Source organism: Notechis scutatus, chromosome 5, assembly GCF_049901735.1.
Source record: "Notechis scutatus isolate UNSWTSFEM ecotype Mainland chromosome 5, rNotScu1.2, whole genome shotgun sequence".
NCBI lineage: Eukaryota > Metazoa > Chordata > Lepidosauria > Squamata > Elapidae > Notechis > Notechis scutatus.
The window spans coordinates 467,718-473,745 of record NC_142013.1 but is presented as its reverse complement, the minus strand read 5'-3'; the positions used below and the strand labels follow the sequence as shown (position 1 = coordinate 473,745).

Genomic DNA, 6,028 nt, shown 5'->3' with positions numbered 1-6,028 from the left:
GAGGTGGGGCGCCCCGCCGACGGGGAAGTTTCCCGCCGCCCCCGCCCGGCACGGGGCGGGGGAGGCGGCGGCGGCGCGGCCGGAGGAGGAGGACGGGGGGGGCGAGCGGGGCACTCCCGCCGGCTTGGCTCGCCCCGAGCCCTGCTTGCCCTTGGGGCTCCCGGGATTCCAAGCCCCGCTGGGGATGGGCGGCTGGGCGGTTGCAGACCCCCTGGGCTGCCTGGCCTTTGAAAGTCCCTGCCGCGCCCGGAGAAGCCAGGAAATAAAGCCGGGAAAGCCAAGGAGGGGATGCTGCCCCCCTGCTCCCGTCGGGGCCGGCCGGGGTCCCTGGAAGGCGGCGGAGAGCGGACCCTCCTCCCTTCCGCGGTCCCAGGGTGGGGAAGAAGCGGCTCCGGTCCCCTCCCGCCGCGACGGCTCCGGTATTCCGCGCGGTGCTTCGGCCTTGGCAGGTCGGTCCAGTGTTTGCGTTGCCGCCGGCTTCGTCCGCCGTTGCGGGAGGGGCGGCTCTATCGCTTGGCCGGCCGGTTTGCCGGCACGAGGGAGGCCCGGAGCCCGCGCGGAGAAGCCTTCAGCCGGGGTCCCCACTCGAGGACCCCCTCCTCTCCCCCGGAGGCGTTCGGCCTTTGGGGCTGCGGGGGCTCCGCTGCCTTTGGGGACCTGCCTATGTGCAATCCCCGCCCCAAATGTCAGCTCCTTCTGCGCCCCACTGTACCTCCCGGAGGGTCCAGTCACTTCGGGGTGAGGGGAAGCCAGAGGCACAAAGCCCCCAACAAACCGGGCCCTTCCCCAAGACAGCCAACCTGGGGACAGAAGGGAGGGAGGGGGAGCAGAGAGGCCTGAGGGGTCTCTGGCTGGTGCTATCCAGAGGACTAGTGAACTACCACCTCTGGAGCCCCACCTGGTATAGGGCCAGGTTACCTGCAGGCCTGGTTTTTTCTATTTGGCCAGAGCCATTCCTAGCCCCTTCCCCTAAATTTTGCCCTCTGATGGGAGCTTTTCCTTAGCAGTCCCTGCCTGCCCCATAGACCACTCCCCCCCCCCCACCTCCACCCCGACATTCAGCCTCCCCCCTTCAGCCTCTTCCCTTAAGGCCTTAAAGATCTGGGTTTCCCCCCAAAGTTCTGGGAGGAAATCACCTCTTGAAACCTTAGCAATGACGGGTGCCAAGTATTTGTTGGTTTTCATGTTTTATGTTGAAGCTGGCTGTGTTTGATAGTTTTTACAATCATTTTATGTGTCTTTTAATCTTTGCTTGGGAGCCGCCCAGGGTTGGCAGCTGAAAGATGGCTGGCCACCTATCCATGTTTTAAAAACAAAAGGATGTTGAGACTCTAGAAAGTGTGCGGAGAAGAGCAACTCCGCCCATCAAGGCAAAAACATGTGAAGAACGAACGGTTGCAGGCATCGGGTATGTCTAGTTTAACGAAAGGAAGGACCAGGGGAGACATGATAGCAGTTTTCCAGTATTGGAGGGGCTGCCCCAAAGAAGGGGGGGGTTCAGTTATTATTCCAAAACACCAGAAGGCAGGAGAAGGAGCAACAACAACGGGTGGAAAGTCATCCAGGAGAGAAGCAACCGGGAATTGAGGAGGAATTTCCTAACAGTGAGCACAAGTAGCCAGTGGAACTGCTTGACACCAGAAGTTGTGGGGGCTCCAACGCTGGAGGCTTTCAAGAAGAGACTGGACAGCACAATGTCCACAATGATATAGTGCCTCCTGCTTGAACTGTGTGTGTGTGTGTGTGTGTGTGTGTGTTGGACTAGAAGACTTCCCAAGTTAATTCCAATTGTATTATGAAGGGAGGGGGGAGGCAGGTATTGCTGGCCATTTATAGGTAGTCCACAACTTAAGACCACAAGAAACCTAAAATTTATGTTGCTGAGATTGGTTAAGTGAGTTTTGCCCCTTTCTTGCCACTGTTATTAAGTGAACCACGGCAGTTGTTAAGTGAGTAACATGGTTGTAAAGTAAATCTGGCTTCTCCATTGACAAAAGGGGGATCTCATGAGCTCCCCCCCCTCCATACTGTAACGGTCATAAATACAAGTCAGTATGCCAAGAGACTGAATTTTGACTACGGTTGTTAAGTGTGACAAACGGTCATCAGTCACTTTTTTCAGTGCCGTTGTAACTATGAATGGTCACTAAATGAACTGTTGTAAGTCGAGGACTACTTGTATTCCTGTGTTGCTTAGGCAGGTGGATCCCCTGCAGATGATTGCTTGAAATTCTTTTATTATATTTTATATTTAGAAACTTAGGAAATAATGAATATATCCTTCTTCTTTTTTTCTTTTTTTGATACTATTTTTATAAAATTTTATTAAGATAGACTTGGTATGACTTTATGATTTGTTATAAAATAAATTAAGTAAATTATAGTTATCTCGTTAAAGTATGAATTAATAAAATTATAGTCAAATGATTGTTTAATAATGATATCAGGCTATATAATTGTTGATTGATAATATGAGCTATTATTTAATATAACTACAATGGAGACTATGAAATGGATGCACAAAAAAAGTGGTAAACCAACCGATACACTGTCTGTAAATTTATGAAGGAGGATGATGCTTTTATGTTTTATGTGTTTTAGTTCGTTGTTAAAATCAATAAAACTTCTTCTCAAAAAAAAAAAAGAAGAAAGAAATTCTTGTCTGGATCTTTCTTGGAATCAATCGTTCTGCAACATTTTGTCCACCTGCAAAGCTGTAAAAGGACACGCAGGGCTCTGCTTTTTCTTCCCAGGTGCAGGTTTTTCCCCCCACTTAAAAAATATTACTTTAAACCAGGGCTCCCCAAACTTGGCCACTTTAAGACTAGTGGACTTCAACTCCCAGAATTCCCCAGCCAGCTAATTCTGGGGGTTGAAGTCCACTAGTCTTAAAGGGGCCAAGTTTGGGGAGCCCTGGTTTAAACCCTTGGCCTTCTCAAGCAGGCCCAGGCTGCAAACTGGGGCAAGACAGGAGCCCCAACTGCCATTTGCCACAGAGCAGCCGAAAAGCAGCTCCGGACTTCCTTATTCCGAGCCACGGCCACCCGGGTCCTCCGTGGGGTTTTTCCCGGCAGAGGGAAGGAAAGGCAGAGTTCTTTCCGTGCCTTCCGACGGCACCAGGAAAGCCTGTTTTAGTCCCGGTTTTTTTGCCTGCAGGCCCAACTTTGGCCAACTTGAAGACTTGTGGACTTTAACTCCCAGAATTCCCCAGCCAGCTGTCTGGGGATTCTGGGAGTTGAAGTCCACAAGTCTTCAAGTTGGCCAAAGTTGGACACCCGTGAGGTACGGACTTTTAATAGTGGGAAATACGGTTTATTTCGGAAAGGGGAGGGGAGAACGGCGCCTGTGTTTTCATTCAACCCCCAACTAGCCCCACTTGCGTGCCCACAGGCTCTGCGGATCGTGCGAAGCTTACGACACGCGTCCAAGCGCTCCTTGACACGGAGGAGGACCCGGACCCGGAGATTCCCACGGTGGGTGGGGCGCTACACGCGTCCCCATGTGCGTCCTTGCCTCCTTCCGCCGATAGGGGCCGCTACCTGCTGGGCGCTCTCTCTCGGCAAGCGAGCCTTGCTGCGATTGGCCGGCGGGCCCGAAGGGGCGGGCCCGGCCACGCCCCTGGCGCCTGCCCGGACTCGGTGCGAGGGCGGCCGGGCGGGAGAGACCATTCGGCGCCGCGGGGGAGGAGGGGACGGACCACGCGGCGGGCGGGGGCGCGCGGAGGAGGAGGAAGAGGAGGGCGCGCCTGCTGCTTCCGGGAGGGGCTCACCTGGCCGGAGCTGTCCCGGACGCGCCGCCACCTGCCGCCCCGAGACCGGGCCGGGCCTGCCGATGCGGGAGCGGAGGTGACCCGGCGACATGGCGCTGTGGGGCCGCATCGCCCTGGGGCTGCTCTGCGGCCTCGTCCTGCCGCCGCCGGGCCCCGCCGAGGGCCCCCGGCTCCCACGGCTCGCACCTGGACGAGGCCACGCTGGAAGGTGAGCCACGCTGGGGGAGGGGCCCTCTCCCGCCTTCGGGACCCCCTCGAGGTTGGGACACCCCCTCCGCCCGGGGGTCTTCGCCGGAGCCGGGGGGGGGCGCCCTCGGTGCCTTTGGGGCCTGGACTCCCCTGCCCAGAATCCCCTACGTCATGAGTGACTCCAGTGCCCAGAATGCCCCGTGCTAGCAGGGGACTTCGGGGGGGTCTGCCCCTCTTGAGATCGGCTGGGCGGGGAAAGCGCGGCAGGCGCTCCGGGCGTCGGGCTGGGCGATCCCGGGTGGGGAGGGAGATCGAGGCCGGGGAGGAAGCAGCTGCTGCGCCCGGAGAGGGGGCTTCGGGCGCCGGCTTTTGGGGAGGGGCGCAGAGGTGCCGGCCAAGCCCGCTGGCACCTTTTGCATTAATTGCATCAACTTGCACGGTTTGCATTAATTGCACTGAGTTGCACCGGTTGCATTAATTGCACCGTGGTGCAGAGGCTGCATTCTCGTTGCATCGGCCCGGCTGCATCAGGTGCATTGCTGGTGGGGCCGGAGGGCGGATGAGGGGGGGGTCTGTCGCCCCAAGGGCTGCACCCGCTGATCTGGAAACGCAGCGGCCCTAACCTGCGCTCTGCCCAGCCATAGTCCGCGCCCGCAAAAGGCAGGTGCCGCCGTCCGCTCGCCCGGAGCGCTGCGCTTTCCCGGCTGGGCTTCTTCCTGCGCGCCTCTGGCCTCCCGCAGTCAAAGCCACTTTATGGGGGGTGTTTTTACTCTGGACCCCCTTTTCCTGCTGGAAAGCTTCAGAAATCTCTGCAGAAGAAACCCCTTAGACGGCCTCTAAGGGCTGCCAAACGGAGTTGTCCTTAGCGTGTTGTTTCTGCTGCTAGCAAGAGGGAAAGTTGCCTCTTTGGAAACTTCTTGTACTTTCGGAAGGAACCTATATGCGAAGGGGAGTCTTGGGCGAGCCGTTTCCAAGCGGTGTCCGCGGGTTTGTCCATTCCCAGCCTGTGTGTGTCTGTCCCTCCATCTGCCTAGCCTTCCCAGTGAAACACACACGCTCGCACACGCATACACGGGGCTCTGAACGCTTGGAAGCTTCCTGCCCTTTGCAGGGCCAGCAGGGGCCAGGCGCCCTCGGGTGGGGCTCCCTGCCCAGGCCAGGCTCCCCCAGGCCCGAAAGGGGCTCTGGCTTGGGGCCCCGGCAGCCAGTGCAGAAGTCCTCGCTGCCTTGCGAGAAAGAAAGCTCTCAGAGCGGTAAAGCACCCCGGGAGGCCGGTCTCTGCAGGGGGAAGAGACTGACCGACCGCCTGGCATGGGTGCAGTTCACTTGAGCCCTTCGCGTTGGTAGTCATGGCGGGCAAGTGACGCAGAAGGCCCCCTCCCTGCTCCTGAGGTCCCCGCCTGGTTGGTGGTGGCAGAAACAGGAAGGCCTGGCTGGATCCAGGCTGGGGAACGGAGGTGGGGTTTGAGCAAGAGGCCTGTCTCCGAAGGGCGCCTCCAGACTGGGCAGCTGTAAGGTCCTGGGACTTCAACTCCCAGAATTCCTCAGCCAGCCAAAGCCCCCCAAGCCTTAAAGTGGGCAGCTTGGGAAAGCGCCCCCCACATTTCGAGCCCCCTTGTGAGTTGTGTCTTCACTGCAGCCCTGCAGAGACCTTCCAGCTGAGCCCTTTGGCCTGGATGCCTCGGTTCAGGGCTCTCCAAACTTGGGGACTTTAAGGCTTGGGGACTTCAAGGACCGTTGGCTGGGTCCCAAGGTCACGTGATCCCCCTCGGGCGGCCTTCCGACAAGCAGAATCAACGGGGATCCCCTTAACAACCAGGTTACCAAGTTATCAACTGCGGTGATTCGCTTAACAACCATGGCAAAAGGAAGGTCGTAAAACGAGGCAAAGCTTGCTTGACAAACGTGTCATTTAACAACAGAGATATGGGGCTCACTTGTGGCTTGAGGGCTACCTGTAGGACTGTCTAATTCTATTTGCACTGACCGCCAACTGCCAGCAGTTGGGCAGTTCGATCCCGACCGGCTCCAGGTTGACTCAGCCTTCTGTCCGTCCTTCCCAGGTCGGCC

General features: G+C 57.6%; 1 protein-coding gene across 4 annotated transcripts in view; it reads left to right on the top strand.

Annotated features, from left to right (window-relative positions):
* Nucleotides 1-3,643: 3,643 nt before the first annotated feature.
* Nucleotides 3,644-6,028, top strand: part of STIM1 (stromal interaction molecule 1) — a 63,919-nt gene continuing 61,534 nt past the window's right edge. For all 4 annotated transcript variants that reach the window (XM_087965892.1, XM_087965890.1, XM_087965891.1 and 1 more), the window contains exon 1: nt 3,644-3,977. The gene's annotated coding sequence lies outside the window, so the exon portion shown is untranslated. The remainder of the gene's footprint in view (nt 3,978-6,028) is intronic.